Raw genomic sequence first — 17161 nt, forward strand, 5'->3', positions numbered from 1 at the left:
ATTATTATTATTATTATTATTATTATTATTATTATTTTAACATGCACATTAGATACTTGCATGCATTTAACATCATGTGTAGTTTGGTGTTTGGTGCTCATGAGATGTGCAAATTGTAGTGTCAGCACAACCCATGGTACATGCAGACTCCCTCCACAGTGCAGAGATGGGTTGCTGGGGAGGACAGAGTCGCAAAGCTAGCTTTCCAGCAGGTGTGTCACTGTTGCTGTCCAGGAAGTGGGTGGGTGAGACAGCAGGGATGTCAGCAGAATGCATCTGACCAATCTGAAGCAGTGTGGTGTAGTGGTTAAGAGCGGTAGTCTTGTAATCTGGGGAAACGGGTTCACGTCTCCGCTCCTCCACATGCAGCTGCTGGGTGACCTTGGGCCAGTCACACTTCTCTGAAGTCTCTCAGCCCCACTCACCTCACAGAGTGTTTGTTGTGGGGGAGGAAGGGTAAGGAGAATGTTAGCCGCTTTGAGACTCCTGAAGGGAGTCTCAAACTACCTGACATTCAGAAGACATCTGAAGGCAGCCCTGTTCAGGGAAGTTTTTAATGTGTGACATTTTAGTGTACTTTTCATCTTTGTTGGAAGCCGCCCAGAGTGGCTGGGGAAACCCAGCCAGATGGGCGGGGTACAAATAATAAATTATTATTATTATTATTATTATTATTATTATTATTATTATTCAGTTTAAAATATATAGTGCAAATGGGGCACTATACATTCCAACGCCTCACAAAAACAAAATCCAGATATAACCCCCTCCCCCTTCCATGTTTTTTTTTAGGAGGCCTATGTTCTATCCCCAGCCAGCCCATTAATAGCCAATTTTTTGAATAAAAATATTCCCCACATCTTCTTACCCCATCCCTCAGACATCATGATAGTTAGCAAGGATAGTTAACCCCATTTCAGGTTATTGTTGCCTGTCCAAAAAAAAGTACAACGAGAAACAGATAACAGCATATTGATTTTACATCTATTCTAACCTTCCCAGTGGAAATGCCATGACTCTGCATTATAAGTTTTCTCCCTTGTCAAGCAGTGTAACTGTTAGCAGCCGATAATTCATCTCACTGACTTTCGCTCTTTGGCCTTATCGAGACACCGTGCTATCTCTGCTCCTATATGTCATGGGGAATATTGGGGGAAATGAAGCACTACTGGTGCCTATCAATTTTATTTTAAAAGACCATTTCTGATCATTCCCAGGAGTTTGCCTTTAGATAAGGGCAACAGACAAGCAATAATTTTTGCGAGAGTTGGTGTGAGAGAGCCATTGTGTCCCATCAGCCAGAAATATCTCTCTGCCCATTTCCTTTGACCCACAATCATATCTGTCATACTGAGCTGTCTCCGAGTAGTTTTTTACTCTAAGTAGGACTATTAAAAATTATGGGTCTAAGTTAGTCATGTTTTTATTATTTTCAGTGGGTCTCTGTTCTCATTATAGTTATACTAACCAGTTTGGTATTTCCACAGCCGTACAAAATTCAGCAAAAAATATATATAAATAAATACCCCCCACCCCCTGTTTGACAGAGACTGAAACCTATTGTAGGCTGCTTTGAATTGTTTTGAATATTACCCACCTTAAAAAGGTAAAGGTACCCCTGCCCGTACGGGCCAGTCGTGACCGACTCTGGGGTTGCGCGCCCATCTCGCTTAAGAGGCCGGGGGCCAGCGCTGTCCGAGGACACTTCCGGGTCACGTGGCGAGCGTGACGAAGCTGCTCTGGCGAACTGGCACCAGCGCAGCACACGGAAATGCCGTTTACCTTCCCGCTATAAAGCAGTACCTATTTATCTACTTGCACTTAAGAGTGCTTTCGAACTGCTAGGTGGGCAGGAGCTGGGATCGAACGACGGGAGCTCACTCCGCCGCGGGGATTCGAACCGCCGACCATACGATCGGCAAGTCCTAGGCACTGAGGTTTTACCCACAGTGCCACCCGCGTCCCTTTACCCACCTTAGGGTGGGTAAATAATAATAATAATAATAATAATAATAATAATAATAATAATAGGGATAAATGTAGGCACACATATCACAGCAGGTTCAGTAGCAGCCTGTGTTGTAGGGCCGGGGTGGGGGGCAGATAGGGATGTGAAATTGGGGCTGCCCAGGTGGGAGCACTGGGTTGTCTTCCTTAGTACACCCCTGTATCTTTGACTTCTCTGCCACCCTGGCTCGCTCCAGCCCCATTCAGCTAAGGTGCAACAATGCCAACGTTGGGACAGTTCTCTGCCATATGGGTTGCTACTTGATCAGCTATGTGGAAAGTAGCTATTTGTCTGTCAGCCAGGAGTTCAGGAGGTACCAGTTAAAATGGGTAATGCTCGAAAGCTTCATGTTTGGGTTTGGCATTTGGTGAATTCCCTCTGAATTCCCTCTTTTGTTGCCTCTTTTTACCAAACTTTAAAGAGATGGGGCGGGGAGATCCATTCACAGGCATTCATTGTTTTGTATTGTCTGGTATTTGGTTAAAAAACAACCGTTGAAAAACACTGGTGTGATATTGATTGCTTTTTTTCATAATTAACTCATAAGCGTGGGAAGAATGCATCACCTGATATATGATCCCATATTATGAAGAGCCTATTTGCTCAATATCCCAAGTCTTCTCTAAAGCACCCTGCTTAAGTTTCATCCTTCTGTTTGAGTCTTCTCAATTGCCACCATATGGCATCCAGTAGGATGGAAGGATGACCTCTTTCCGCCGTGGGGCTCAGCATATGGGCAGTGGCTTAGGTGTCGCTGAAAGAAACAGATCCCCAAAAGTGAAAGCAATTTTAGCATATTATTCAAGACACATGAAACGCTCACCTGATCTGTATGCTGAAGGTCTTTGGGTTGGATATCATGGGCAGCAGGAGGAAACACTAGTCCCACTTCCCAGAATATTAAAAACTTGCCCCATGAAGGGAATGGCTAGATAGACCTTCGGGGGGGAAATATTTCCCTGATAGGCTGACCTCACCCAAACATAAACTTTTCAATTATGTGAAGCTGTTTGTCCAATAAAAATTGGGAATGTGTGAACTCTCTAAAACGTATTTCAGATTACTTTGTTAATTATCCCTTTTTTTGGGGGTGGAGAACTCAGATAAATTTTCTGAATCTGAGCCAGTTCAAGGAGTTCAGGAAAACTACCCATCTCCAGAGGTGGTCCCTGCCAGCCTGCCAGCCTTTCTCCCCAGGGAAAGGGTTTCGCCCCACTTCTTCACTCCTTTCTCAGATGCTCTGGTGTATTGGCTGATTAGCAATGTGCCAGGCATCGGATCCCAGTGACTCATGGGAGATGTAGTTCTCCCAAAGACTGCTGCAATTGCAATTTTGAGATCCCAAAGTTTGTTACTGCAGGTGGCCCAGACAAACTTCCTCATCATTCTTAATTAAAAGTATAATACAATTGTGAAGCCTTAGTGGAAATGACATCTCCCAATGTTCCCCATGCCCTGTTGCAAGGTAGGATCAGTGCAATGGGCAGTTGGTAGAAGGAGAAGAAAGCAAAATCTCCCCTTCTTTCTTTTCCTCCTCATGTGGCTTGCTGCTGCTCCCATTGTCACCAAGTTAAGGAAAGGAAGAGTGTGGTGCAAGCTTCCCCAACACTGCTGAGGCTAATGGGGAGTTGCAGTACAAAACGTCTGGAGGGGAACTGGGTTAGAGAAAGCTGGCATAGAAGACAGGGATTCTTCTGTAGCTCAGATTTTGATCTGAGATGGAGGAGAAATTCAGACCTTGTAGAGCTCACTTTGAGGCCAGGTGTTGTCTCCAAAGTTCTCCTCTGAGCCTGGATCAAGACTTTCATTGGCCTCTCTTGTAAATGAGAACATAGGTCTTTCTACCTGGCTATTTCAAAGCATCGGTCTGGGAGGGAAGCAGAATGCACATCCCTGGTCCTCTATGACATTGATCTTCAACTGGTAGGTTAGGTAAAGGTAAAGGTAAAGGTAAAGGTAAAGGTAAAGGTAAAGGGACCCCTGTCCATTAGGTCCAGTCGTGGCCAACTCTGGGATTATGGTGCTCATCTCACTTTATTGGCCGAGGGAGCCAGCGTACAGCTTCCGGGTCATGTGGCCAGCATGACTAAGCTGCTTCTGGCGAACCAGAGCAGCGCAAGGAAACGCCGCTTACCTTCCCGCCAGAGCGGTACCTATTTATCTACTTGCACTTCGTGCTTCTGAACTGCTAGATTGGCAGGAGCAGGGACCGAGCAACAGGAGCTCACCCCATCACGGGGATTCGAACTGCTGGCCTTCTGATCTGCAAGTCCTAGGCTCTGTGGTTTAACCCACAGCACCACCCGCGTTAGGACCCACTACTAAATGGCAGCCTAATTTAGGGTTGGTTGCAATTTCAAATTGCTGCAACCCATTCTGGGACCTGCTGATGAAGGGCAGGTAATAAATGTAATAAGAAAAATAGTGATAACTATTTTGAGAGTGGCATCATTATTTTGGGGCATGGATATATTTTGCATCAAAAACTTGAACACTGCACTGCTTAAACAGTTCCCAGTCTTTGTAAGACGTGAATCTCCTCATGATTCCATTTCTTTTCTCTCTTTTTTCAGTGCCTAATGCTATTTAACATACATTTTAATGGTTATCAGTGAAAGGATTCGTAGAGGATCTATGGTTGCTAGGAAACTGTTGCCTCAGTTGTGCAAATCTTCCCATGCTGCACACATTATCTTGCATCAAAAATTGTTGTCTAGCAGCCTTAGAAAGCACAGGTTGGGGGGGGGGGTTCTCTCCCCCTTCTCCCTTTGCAAGGAATATGTTTCTTGAGTTTAATGGTACAGATCGTTTTACAGTAGAATTGCCTCAGTGTCATCATTATACAAATCCAGTGTCACTGTATTGTACTCTCAAGTTGATGCTTTTCAACTGATGAGTCTGGATCTTCAGAGTTGTGAAGTGATGGCGTCTGATGAGAGCCACAAATAAATAACGGAGAATGTCAAGCAAAGAGTTAGAGTTAGTTTTAGGGAGGGGGAAAGGAGATGATAAATTATGCACATATTTAAGCTTAACATACCCTGTGAGGTGCTGGGAAATATGATAATTTGGTGGCACAGCCTGGATTTTGCAGGCAAAAGGTCCCTGGCATCTCCTGGCAGGGCTGGGAGAAACCCCCTCCCTGTAACCCTGGAGAGCTGCTGCCAGTCAGTGTAGCCAATACTAAGTTAGGTGGACCAATGGTCTGACTCCATATAAGGCCTCGTCCTATGTTGAATTTGCAGTGTCCTGTGCACAGCAGAATGATGAGGAATACGTGCACATACTCTATATTGCTTTATTTACATTTCAAAGCTCGTAGATTACAGAAAAACATCTTGCATCTGCCGGAGCAGAGAAAGCATCCTCTCTCCTCTGAAGCACAGAGAGAAACACTGTGTGAACAGTGAAAAACAGGAAACCAGTGTACGTCACATCCAGTCTCCTTTCCCGTGGGAAAACCCAACAGCACAGACTGTGGAATGTAAACATTGCCTCGTGACAAGCACTTCGCTGCACAGTGAAGAGAGCAGAAACCAACACCTCAGTAGTCCATACACTGGTGTCACGAAGTCTATTTTACTGTAGCTCTTTCCATTCAAACCCGCATGTGGTCCAACATGATCACCTTGCGATCCCTGTTTGAACTCATTTCTAATTCAGCCCTTAATAGCATTATTGATCTGGATTGTGCTTTCATTTTCCCAGGAGTTGGGAGCCCTGTAGATAAACTGGTCCAAATTCTCCTTTGGAGGGATATTAAGTACATTCTAATTTGACCTGTGTGCATGACTCAATTTTTCAACTTTGTAATTAAGCCTATTGAATCAAGAGTCCGCCGGGACGCAGCAACTGCTTTGGAATGCGAGAGCCGTAGCAAACAAGACGGGAGCATAATCAGCAGAAGTTTGCCATTTCTGCCATGCATCAAGCTCCAACGAACCCCGGGAGCAAACGAAACCCAGTATGTCACCGGGAATTTATTCACGAGTCTACTAGGCTGGCTCAATATGTTAGAGTTTAATTAATCTTTAAAGCAACACCTTGGTATTATTAGAAACCAGCGTCTTGTAAGTTGTTTTATCTGCATTAACAAATTCAATATTGGTCAACCTCACTCTTCAGGGACCCTCAATAATCTCTAAGCAAACAAATGGTTCTCGCTGCTGGCTTAAACGGGAGGTTTGCAAAATTCCTGCTAAGAAGCTTTTACAAAGGAGGTGGAGGAGACAGACATGACATCCCAGATCCAAATAACCTTCAGGTCTGCATTCTATCACTTTGACATGTATGCTACAGCCTCCCCAGTTTTCCAGACCTCATGATGGGTTGGAAGCCATTGGGACTGGAGGGGTGGAAAGCAGAGAGCTCAAGGATAGGTGGAGCCAGAACCCAGGACCACAGGTCTGTGCTTCAAAGCTCTGTGTCAGAGTGGTCCCAAATTGGAGCAAATGTCAATCCACAGAAAACTCGAATGCTTTTGTTCCGGTTCAATGGCAAAACATGGATTTTCCTGGGGAAAGCACTGGAACAACAACAAATAAATCAAAACTGCTTGCACGTAGCTTTGAAGTCCAGACCTGTGCCTAGAAACACAGCACAAGGTAAAGGTAAAGGGATCCCTGACCATTAGGTCCAGTCATGTCCGACTCTGAGGTTGCGGTGCTTATCTCACTTTATTGGCCAAGGGAGCCAGGTCATGTGGCCAGCATGACTAAGCCGCTTCTGGTGAACCAGAGCAGCGCACGGAAACGCCGGAGCAGTACTTATTTATCTACTTACACTATGATGTGCTTTCGAACTGCTACAAAAAACCTCAGGGTGGTATACATGGTTCTTTCCTTGCCATTTTGTCTTCACAACAGCCCTGTGAGGTTGGCTAGGCTGAGAGACTGCGACTGGCCCAATGCCACTCAGTGAGCTTCATGGCTGGACAGGGATTCAAACCGTGGTCTCCCCGATTATAGTTCAACAGTCTAACCATTCACACTTTTGCTGAGTGGTTTTTTCTGCCTGGAATGTGTCGTTGACATCTGATGATGCTCAATCCAAAACTGGACAGAGGATCAAAAGGGTTGAAACTAGCCTACCATACAAAGCCTTTACATTTGTTGCTCCTCCCAGTTGTGCCTCCTGCCCCAGCCACCTCTGGTATGTGCCCCCCTGGAAGACTGCTCCAAAGGGAATGTGCCCTCTGGCTGAAAAAGGCTCCTCATCCCTGCCTTAAAAATAATTGTGATTTCCCAAATGAATCATAGAATTGTAGAGTTGGAAGGGACACATGCAATGCAGGAATCTCAACTAAAGCATCCATGACAGATGGACATCTGGCCTCTGCTTAAAAACCTCCAGGGAAGGAGAGTCCACAAACTCCCAAGTGAGACCATTTCATTGTTGAACAGCTCTTACTGCCAGAAAGTTCTTCCTGATGTTGAGTCAGAAATTCCTTTCCTGTAACTTGAATCTGTTTGTTATGGTCCTACTCTCCAGAGCAGGAGTAAATGAGCCTGCTCCATCTTCCAGGTGACAGCCCTTGAGATATTTGAAGGTGGCTATCATATTTCCTCTCAATCTCTTCCTATCCAAACAAAACATACCCAGCTCCCTCAACTGTTCCTCATAAGGCTTGATTTCCAGCCCTTGATAATCTTGGTCACCCTCCTCTGCTCTCCAGGTGTGGTCTGACCAAGGCAGAATAGAGTGGTACTGTTAGTTCCTTGACGCTATACTTCTGTTGATGCAGGCTGGGTTAGCATTATATATGTGTGTGTGTGTGTGTGTGTGTGTGTGTGTGTGTGTGTGTGTATTTGCAGCTGCTCACACTGTTGACTCTTGTTAAGCTTGGGGTCTCCTAAGACCCCAAGATCCTTTTCACATGTACTACTAGTAAGCCAGGTGTCCCCCATCTTATATTTGTGCAGCTGGTTCTTCCTGCAGAAGTGTAGAAGCTTACATTTGCCCATATTGAAATTTATTTTGTTACATGCCTTTGATTGACTGTGTTGAATGTGTCCTGACCATCTTGGTTTTCTAACTATGGGAAGGGATAGAGTTAAACCCAGATCTTCTGAATTTAACGTAACTCTTTCTGGTGATGTCTCTGTTTTCTGGCTTTATTCCACAGTTACCATCCTTTACTGGTAACTATGGCTTCCATGGGGTGGGGGCTGGGAGGTAGTCAATGGATGCTTTTTCTTGGCCTTAAATGTCTATAATTTGCTTAATTGCTCAGTTCCATGTTCACATTTGAAAACCCAGCAATTTGTTAGTGCGTTGATGTTTCACAGTCGGTGCTTGCTTCTTTCTCAGTTCCCAGGAATATGATTGTAGCCCATGTAAGAATTCTTGGTTTGTGCCTTACAGTGTCTGTCTTTTAACAGTGGGCACCTTAGTCTAATCAGTATTGTTACATATAATAGTATAGATATGATCAGTGGAATACCAATCTGACAATGCCAGAAGCAAGAATAAGAGAGTGTATATCATAAGAATATTTTGTGCTACTGATTTTTTATATAATTGGGAGATATATTGTTTCAATGTTTTTTGAAAGTTTCTGATTCTATAGCGATAGATAGATAGATAGATAGATAGATAGATAGATAGATGATAGATGATAGAGATAGATAGATAGATAGATAGATAGATAGATGATATAGATAGATGATAGATAGATATAGTATTGTTACATACGCTTCAGATTACAGACCCTTTAGCCTTCCAGATGTTTTGGACTGCAACTCCCATCATCCTTGACTATTGGCCATGCTGCCTTGGTGTGGTGGGAGTCATAACAGACCTTCCAGGTGTCCCTATTTTCTAGCGACAGTCCTGGATTTACAGAAGCTGTCCCAATTTCTGATTTTATCCCAGAATGTCCCCCTCTTCCTTAGGACACCCCTATTTCATTGGAGAAATGTTGGAGGGTATGGAATAGGATGTCCCTATGTTCATCAGAGAAACATTGGAGGGGATGTCTGTATTTTCACTGGAGAAATGTTGGAAGGTATAGAATAATATCTCCCTATTTTCAGAGAAATGTTGGAGGGTATGTCACAGTCCAAAAACCCCACTGCCCATCCTTGCACTAAGTGCTCTAAAGCATTGCTACAGATGCTATGCATTGTTATTGGTCCAGGGACCACTAAGATGTAAGCTTCATCCCTGGGGAGTTATTAGAGCCCGCCAGGCCCTTCACTTTCAGGGCCAAACACACTACCTGCAACATCACACCGGCTCTCAGAAACGCCAGAGCGCACATTATTATCAGAGAGGCGAGCCTGGCTTGCTAACAACAGCCGCACTGCTGAATCATTGACAAATTCAACCTCAACCACCTTCTCGGTGTTTGCCTTGACAACTAGTCTACTGAACGGCAATTGGATGAAAATCCCTTTCTAAAAATAGTATCACACAGGACAGAATGACAAGTACGAGCCACTAGATAATATGCACTGGATGTTCCTTCAGAGGGCTTTTCCCCCACCCTGGGCAGGGGGTGGATGTGCCGGAAGGAGGGGAAAGGCCAAGGGGAGCGGGAGGGAATATGACACATGTGAAGAGCCAACTGCACTTTTAATAAATATGGCTTCCTTTTGACAAAGGAATCTCCAGAGGCTGATTTAATGTCTCCTCTGCAAATCCTAACAACTCCACATTTTGTGTAGGAGTTGAGAGCCGACTCTTTCAAACTAGTAGAAAGGGACCTGCGGAGAGGAATGCTAATGCACAGCGCAAGAGAGGGTATCGAGGGACCACGGGGAGACTTCTGGTGACCTTTCGGCTATTAAAATAGCATCCCAGTCCAGTACAGGCTCCACTTCAGCCTTTCGTGTGTGTAGAGGAGCCGTGTAGGACGCCCCTCTTTCAATAATAAGCTAAACAGAGCCTGTTTCTTCCAGGCAACACACAAACCCACATTTGGAGAGCTGAGAGAACATTCAGGGGAAATGTGTGCAGATGATAGATAGATGTATAGAATTGTAGAGTTAGAAGGGGCTATGAGGGTCATCTAGTCCAACCCTCTGCAGTGCAGGAATATTTTGCCCAACCTGGGGCTTGAACCCATAACTCTAAGATTAAGAGTCTCATGCTCTACTGACTGAGATACCGGTAGGTAGACAGGCAGGCAGACTTAGAGATACAGATATATTCAAGGAATCGGATAACATTAACCCTCCTATTTCAAAGATATTGACACATTCATTTAATTCAATATATGGGGGAGGGGTTGAGAGAGGGGGGGACCTCAGGGGTGCTAAAGAACATAATAATTGCCTTGTTGGATCAGACCAGAATGACTCTGAGTGCTGCTCCACACCTGCTACCTCATTTCTTTTGTATTAATGTATTATTGGCTTTTTTTTAATCTGCTTTGTCATACAGACAGCACCTACCTACCCTACCCAACCCTATTAGCTCCTATTTGTTATAATACAAGGAGCTTGGATCTATTGCTAATCAAAGCTCAAAATATTATTAAATATGCAGCACAGTACTCATTCTAATCATTGCAATTTAACATCTTAATCCTATGCATTGCTTATCAAGAAACTGGTACGTCCCTATCATTAGCATACCATCCAACTTTTTCGGATGCGTGTCTTCTGGGAAGTGCTTCTGGGTGAATCATGTGACCCACACCACACTCTCGGGCACCCCCAAATGCTTTTTGGGTCTAGAGCGTGGCCCTGAGCATGCAATATTGTGGCACCCAAAATGGCAGCTGAGATCTTGCATGAAAAAATAGGATGTCCAATTTTTCCGGGGCTCTTGGCAGGTATGCATTAGGCAGAGTGAAGTTGCTGCCTCCGACAACTAGTGCTGGGTATTAAGAAAGAGCAGGGAATCACTAGTTAGTTCATTGTTTATTGTTGTATTTTTTTTACTATGAGGGTGAGGTATTTGTGGAACAAAATAACTTAACCAGCCTTGAGGACTATGACCTTGACTGGGGAAGAGTGGGGGATGTTGACAACAGTCAGCTTTGAAGGAATAGCAGTCTGTACAAAAGCCAGTGCCTTTTCCACTATCCTTGTTATTTCGCTTAATGAGCTTTGATATGAAAACAAGTTCTAGATCTCAGCTGAAGCTCTGGTCAGCCCTATTCCTCACAATTCCCAGAGTTCCCTGGGAATAGGGATTGACTGTTACACCACTCAGTAAATCGTAGTTCTGTGAGGAGAACAGGGTCTCCTGGCAACTCCCAGCATGCTTAACAAGCTGTGGCTTCCATGATTTTGTGGGGGAAGCCATGATTGTTTAAAGTGGTTTCATAGTGTTTTAAAGGTATTGTATGAATGGCCTATGTCTAATCAACCTCACAAGGCTGTTCTGAGAATAAGATGAGGAGAAAACCATGCATGCTACCTTGGAGGAAAGTTGGGATCTAAATATACCAATAAAACCCACCTGCTTTTTCCATCATAGAATCACAGAATTGTAAGAGTTAGAAGGGACGCCAAGGTTCATCCAATTCAACTGCCCACAATGCAGGAATCTCAGCTAAAGCATCCATAGCAGATGGCCATCCAACCTCTGCTTAAAAACCTCCAAGGAAGGTGAAATATACTTGGAGTCGAGTGTGAATTTCATGCTCTTTATTCAGCTCATAGTAGCAATGAATGAAACTTTCCCCAAAACGTCTAGCTGTATATACATTATTTACCCAATGGGCCCCACGTGATTGGCTAATTCTGGGCTGCTCCTGTAGGCCAATCAGGTTGCAGATTCACCTCCTCCAGAAGCCTGATTGGCTGCTCCTGCAGCCAATCAGGTTGCAGATACACCTTCTCCAGAAGCCTGATTGGCTGCTCCTGCAGGCCAATCAGGTCGCTGATTCACTTCCACCTGGAGCTGGATTGGGTGGAAAAAACAAACTTGTTCCCTCTTCCATGTGACAGCCCTTAAGTTATTTGAAGATGGCTATCGTATCTCCTCTCAGTCCTCTCAGTCTCCTCTTTTCCAGGCTAAACATACCTATCTCCTTCAGCCTTTCCCCGTAAGGCTTGGTTTCCAGGCTGCTGATCATCAGCTTTGTTAAGTCCCACCGGTTCAATAACTACCAATCTGCCCAGTTTCTCAAAAACAGACAGCTCTTTTGCCAGAGTCAAGATGGGGTGCCAGGAGGTCAAATCGCAAAGGTCCCATCAGCTAAGGGCTTTTGAAAGGATGCCCCAGAAGTTTAATAATATCCCAAATACTGCTGTGATTTAACAGCCACTTATGCCCCGATTTCCTGAACAGCAACCTCTGTGCCTAAATTGCTTGGTGTAATTATAAACATCCCAGCGAACTGTTTCTCTGTGCTATGTTTCAACACCCACCCACACAAGTTATTAAGCAAGGTATGGTACATACCAAAAAGAGCAGTGCACTCGCCCAAGAGAGAGAGAGAGAGAGGCAGGCACAGTCCTTCGGGTATTTGATTTCACACTCTCCTGGTTTCTGGTACTTTCTCAGTTCATGTTATTCTTAGATCATTGTTCCTTGTGAGGTCATGCTAAGTTAAGCTTCCCCCCAAGGTGAACTACAAACACAGAGAGCGGTGTGTAGTACTGTCCCGTCTTTATTTAAACCTCTGCGTATTTTAAGTAGAAGCCATTCTAATCAAAGGTGGATTGATTGATATGGATTGATATTTTCAAAATACAAGCCTAGCAAGAAGCTAGTGGGGAGGACCACTCTCTTCCTCTTGTCTCATTCAGTGCCTTTATCTGGGGAAGGGCCATAGCTCAGGGACAGAGCACTTGCCTTGCATGCAGAAAGTCACAAGTTTGATCCCCGGCATCTCCAGGTAGGTCTGGGAGAGGCCCCTTGTCTGAAATGATGGAGAGCTACTGTCTGTCACTGTAGACAATACTGTTTAAGATGGACCCAAGATCTGATTCAGTACAAGGCAGCTTCCTATGTTGCTATACTCACAACAGCCTTGCAAGGTTGTGAGAGATTGGCCAAAAGTCACCTAGCGAGTGACATGGCTAGCTGAAATTTTGAAGCCAGGCCTCCTTAATACTTGTCTGGCACTCCAGCTGCTACACTGGGACTGGTAGAATTCAGCAACAGCTTGAGGGCCAGAAGTTCTCAGCTGCCAGCTTTATTATTTATTATTATTTATTACTTCATTTATGTCCCACCTTTTCTCCAAAGAGCTCAGGGTGGCTCTCCATTTTATCCTCATGACTAGGCCTGGGCGGTGTATCGATGCATCATCCAGGATCAGTTTGAGAGCTAGATTGCAATGGCTCCCAGTATGTTTCCGAGCACAATTCAAAGTGTTGGTGCTGACCTTTAAAGCCCTAAATGGCCTTGGTCCAGTATACCTGAAGGAGCATCTCCACCCCCATCGTTCAGCCCGGACACTGAGGTCCAGCTCCGAGAGCCTTCTGGCGGTTCCCTCACTGCGAGAAATGAGGTTACAGGGAACCAGGCAGAGGGCCTTCTCGGTGGTGGCACCCACCCTGTGGTGGCACCCACCCTCCCTTCAGATGTTAAGGAAATAAACAACTATCTGACTTTTAGAAGACATCTGAAGGCAACCCTGTTTAGGGAAGTTTTTAAAGTTAGATGTTTTATCACTTTTCTATTATTATTAATATTCCGTTGGGAGTTGCCCAGAATGGCTGTGGAAACCCAGCCAGATGGGTGGTGTGTAAATAAATTATTATTATTATTATTATTATTATTATTATTATTATTATTATTATTTATTATTATTATTATTATTATTATTATTATGCAATTTAGACCTGGCAGTATTTCACCTCTCAGTTTCAGGCCAACTGCTTTAAACTCAGGAGGACTAGAGGTGGGTGGATGCATGCATGCATGGGATCTGTGCTGCCCTCTGCCAATCAGCACCCCATATGTGTCACCCACCTCCAAAACAGCATGCCTGAGAACAATTTCACCCTAGGGGCTCCTTCCGCTGTGCATCGGGCACTGGAGGAGGAAGTAGCTTCGCCCCATGCCTCGTGGGGCCAGGGTTCCTTCCTCCATGTGCCAGGCGCTGGGGGAGGAGGCAAGACGCTGGGGCAGGCAGCTCCACAGTGCCCTGGTATGTGGTGCCCTGGCTGATGTACTCGATCTAGAGCAGCGCCGCCCTCTTGGCCTTGACAGGAAGTGGCAGAAGCTGTGCACAGTGATGCTCATTGTCTCCATGGCTGGCAACTGCCTTCTTCCTCCCTGCCTCCTTTCTGACATCATAATATACCGCCATATCACAAAGTTTAGCTGGTGGTATATTATGACGTTGGAAAGCAGCTATCACACAACGCTACTCATGACATCATGCAGGCTCTCATTTAATAGCCAACGATGAGAAACTGGAACTAAGGATAGATTCATCTAATGCATCTAATGAGATATAAGTGCTGGGTATTTATAGAGAGTACACCAAGGGACTGGTTGTATGAGTAAACTCAGTCCCTTTACTTATTTCTGCATGGGAAATAGCTGGTGATCTCAGAAGCTTTCAAACTCTTACAGTCAATCCATTGAAAGGTACTATTACATGACTATTACACAATTGCAAAGCTCAGTGTTCTCCTCCATCAATGCTGTTGGTTCAATCAAAGTTCTTGTCTGAGTCCTTTAACAGAATATCTGCCCAGAAAATGGTATCCACTTGACATCACCAATGCTTTTACAAAATCTCTTTCTCTCTCTCTCTCTCTCTCTCACACACACACACGCTCCCCAGTAACTTTTGTTCACAAACAACTTTGCTTCTAACCTTCTGTACTACTAGAGTAGGCTTACTTATGGAACAATGCATCTGAACACAATAAAAAATTGATGCAGACATCTTTGCAAAAGCTAAAGCCAAATGAAACATAAAAGGCTTTTGGAATGTTAGCACAACACTAAAAGCCTTTCCCTCCCTGCCTGTATGGGAAACCCGTTGCAACAATCTGTAAGTATGCATTTGGACATGGCTTTTTAACACCTATCATCTGTACTGCTGTATGATAAAGCAAGACGACATGGCGTTAACAGCTGCCTACTCCAAAATCTATAGAGCAACATGCTAGAAAACGCCTGCACAACTTGTGACACACCTTTATTATTTTATTTTATTTTATTTTTAGTGAAATATTTATAATCCACACTTTCATAAAGGAAAAAAAGATCATGTTGCAAAAGGCCTATCTGAAAAAAAAAGTTTTCAAAAGAGGTCTGGAGGGAAGGAGGGAACTCTACAATTCTATGGTCTAGGAATCTGAAGTTCCTGCCAAACTTCTACCTGTTTGGCACGGGACCTGCCACATGAAAGTGAACTGAACCTCAGGGACATGCAGGAATCACCAGAAGTGCTCTATCAGAGGATCTCAGTTGACTTAAATGGAATATAAGGGATGAGAAGGTCCTTAATTTACTTTAGGCCCATGTTATTTAGAGCTTTGTGAATTAATCCAAGTAACTTGAACCTGGCCCAGTAGCATAGCTTTCTCTCAACAGCAGAGTAGCAGGGTTCCAGTAACCTGTTCCTGTGAGCAGTTTGGCCATGGCATTCTGTATTACCTGCAGCTTCCAGATAATTTGTGAGGGCAGACCCACCTAAAATGCATGACAGTCATCAAGTCTTGAGGTTACCATTGCCTGGACCACTGTAGTCAGGCTGTCGTGGTGCAGCAACTGGCACCCCAGCCATAGCATACCATGATAAATGCAACCCACCAACCATGTATGCCAGCGCAGCAGAAACTTGCGAAATCTCCTGGTCATGTTGCCAGCTTGGTTCTCCTGTTCTAGACAACTGCCTTGAGACCAAGGAGGTACATTCTAGTCAGGTATGACAAGGTGCATACCCATGGAGCTAGCTTAGGAAAAACAAGCCAGATACCAGACTCACTGAGAAGCTGCTCATGTTGCTCCAGCACCAACCTGGAACTGACTGGTGCCAGGGATGGGGAACCTGTGGCCCTCCAGATCCTGGGATTTGGACTACAACATCTAGAGCTGTGTTTCCCAAACTTGGGTCTCCAGCTGTTTTCGGACTACAACCCCTATCATCCCTAATGACCACTCCCCACATCAAATGGGGGGGTGCCTTTTTCATGAGCGCACACAGTGCTCCTGGTAGTATGGGCTGGCTTCGCTCTCCCCAGGCTGGATACCTGGAGGTCTCCGCCTACCTCACCCAATCCCCCAATGCCGCCTGGGGGGGTGTTGCCAGGGGATCGGCCAGGTAGGGGGAAAGGACTGCCCTGCCAATACAACAGAAGGAATATTCAGCTCAGGGGTCGCCTGGGGTTGAAGGGACTCCGCCTGTCCACGCAATTATCAGGACCAGTGTGCTCAGGGGTGATGGGAAACAGCTTGAGACCCAAATTTGGGAAACACTGATTTAGATCACTTCCTCCGGGGTGGTGTAGTGGTTAAGAGCAGTAGACTCGTAATCTGTTGAACCAGGTTCGCTTCCCCGCTCCTCCACATGCAGCTGCTGGGTGACCTTGGGCTAGTCACACTCTGAAGTCTCTCAGCCCCACTCACCTCACAGAGTGTTTGTTGTGGGGGAGGAAGGGAAAGGAGAATGTTGGCCGCTTTGAGACTCCTTCAGGTAGTGATAAAGCAGGATATCAAATCCAAACTCTTCTTCTTCTTCCTCTCCCCCAGTTTCCAGCAACTGGTATTTAGAAGCATTACTGCCTCTGAATGTGGAGGTAGAACATAGCTATTGTGGCTGTTAGCCATTGAGAGCTTTAAGGTAAAGGTAAAGGTACCCCTGCCCGTACGGGCCAGTCTTGACAGACTCTGGGGTTGTGCGCCCATCTCACTTAAGAGGCCAGGGGCCAGCGCTGTCCGGAGACACTTCCGGGTCACATGGCCAGCGTGACATCGCTGCTCTGGCGAGCCAGAGCCGCACACGGAAACGCCGTTTACCTTCCCGCTGGTAAGCGGTCCCTATTTATCTACTTGCACCCGGAGGTGCTTTCGAACTGCTAGGTTGGCAGGCGCTGGGACCGAGCAGCGGGAGCGCACCCCGCCGCAGGGATTCGAACCGCCGACCTTTCCATCGGCAAGCCCTAGGCGCTGAGGCTTTAACCCACCGCGCCACCTGCGCTTTATCCTCCATTAATTTCTCTTATCTAATCCTCTCTTAAAGCCACCCAAGTTGGTGGACAGCATTGCCTCCTGTGGGAGCCTGTTCCA

General features: G+C 45.3%; 1 protein-coding gene and 1 long non-coding RNA gene across 2 annotated transcripts in view; one reads left to right on the forward strand and one right to left on the reverse strand.

The window, feature by feature from the left end:
- BEGAIN (brain enriched guanylate kinase associated) overlaps nt 1–17161 on the forward strand; it is a 197689-nt gene that overhangs the window by 20418 nt on the left and 160110 nt on the right. The window lies entirely within an intron of this gene.
- On the reverse strand, nt 11593–11875 carry LOC307200868. The gene is made up of 2 exons (XR_013832460.1): nt 11797–11875; nt 11593–11742 (listed from the first exon to the last, which is right to left on the reverse strand). It is a non-coding gene; the product is annotated as an uncharacterized lncRNA (long non-coding RNA).

This window comes from Podarcis cretensis, assembly GCF_951804945.1.
Source record: "Podarcis cretensis genome assembly, chromosome: 1".
NCBI lineage: Eukaryota > Metazoa > Chordata > Lepidosauria > Squamata > Lacertidae > Podarcis > Podarcis cretensis.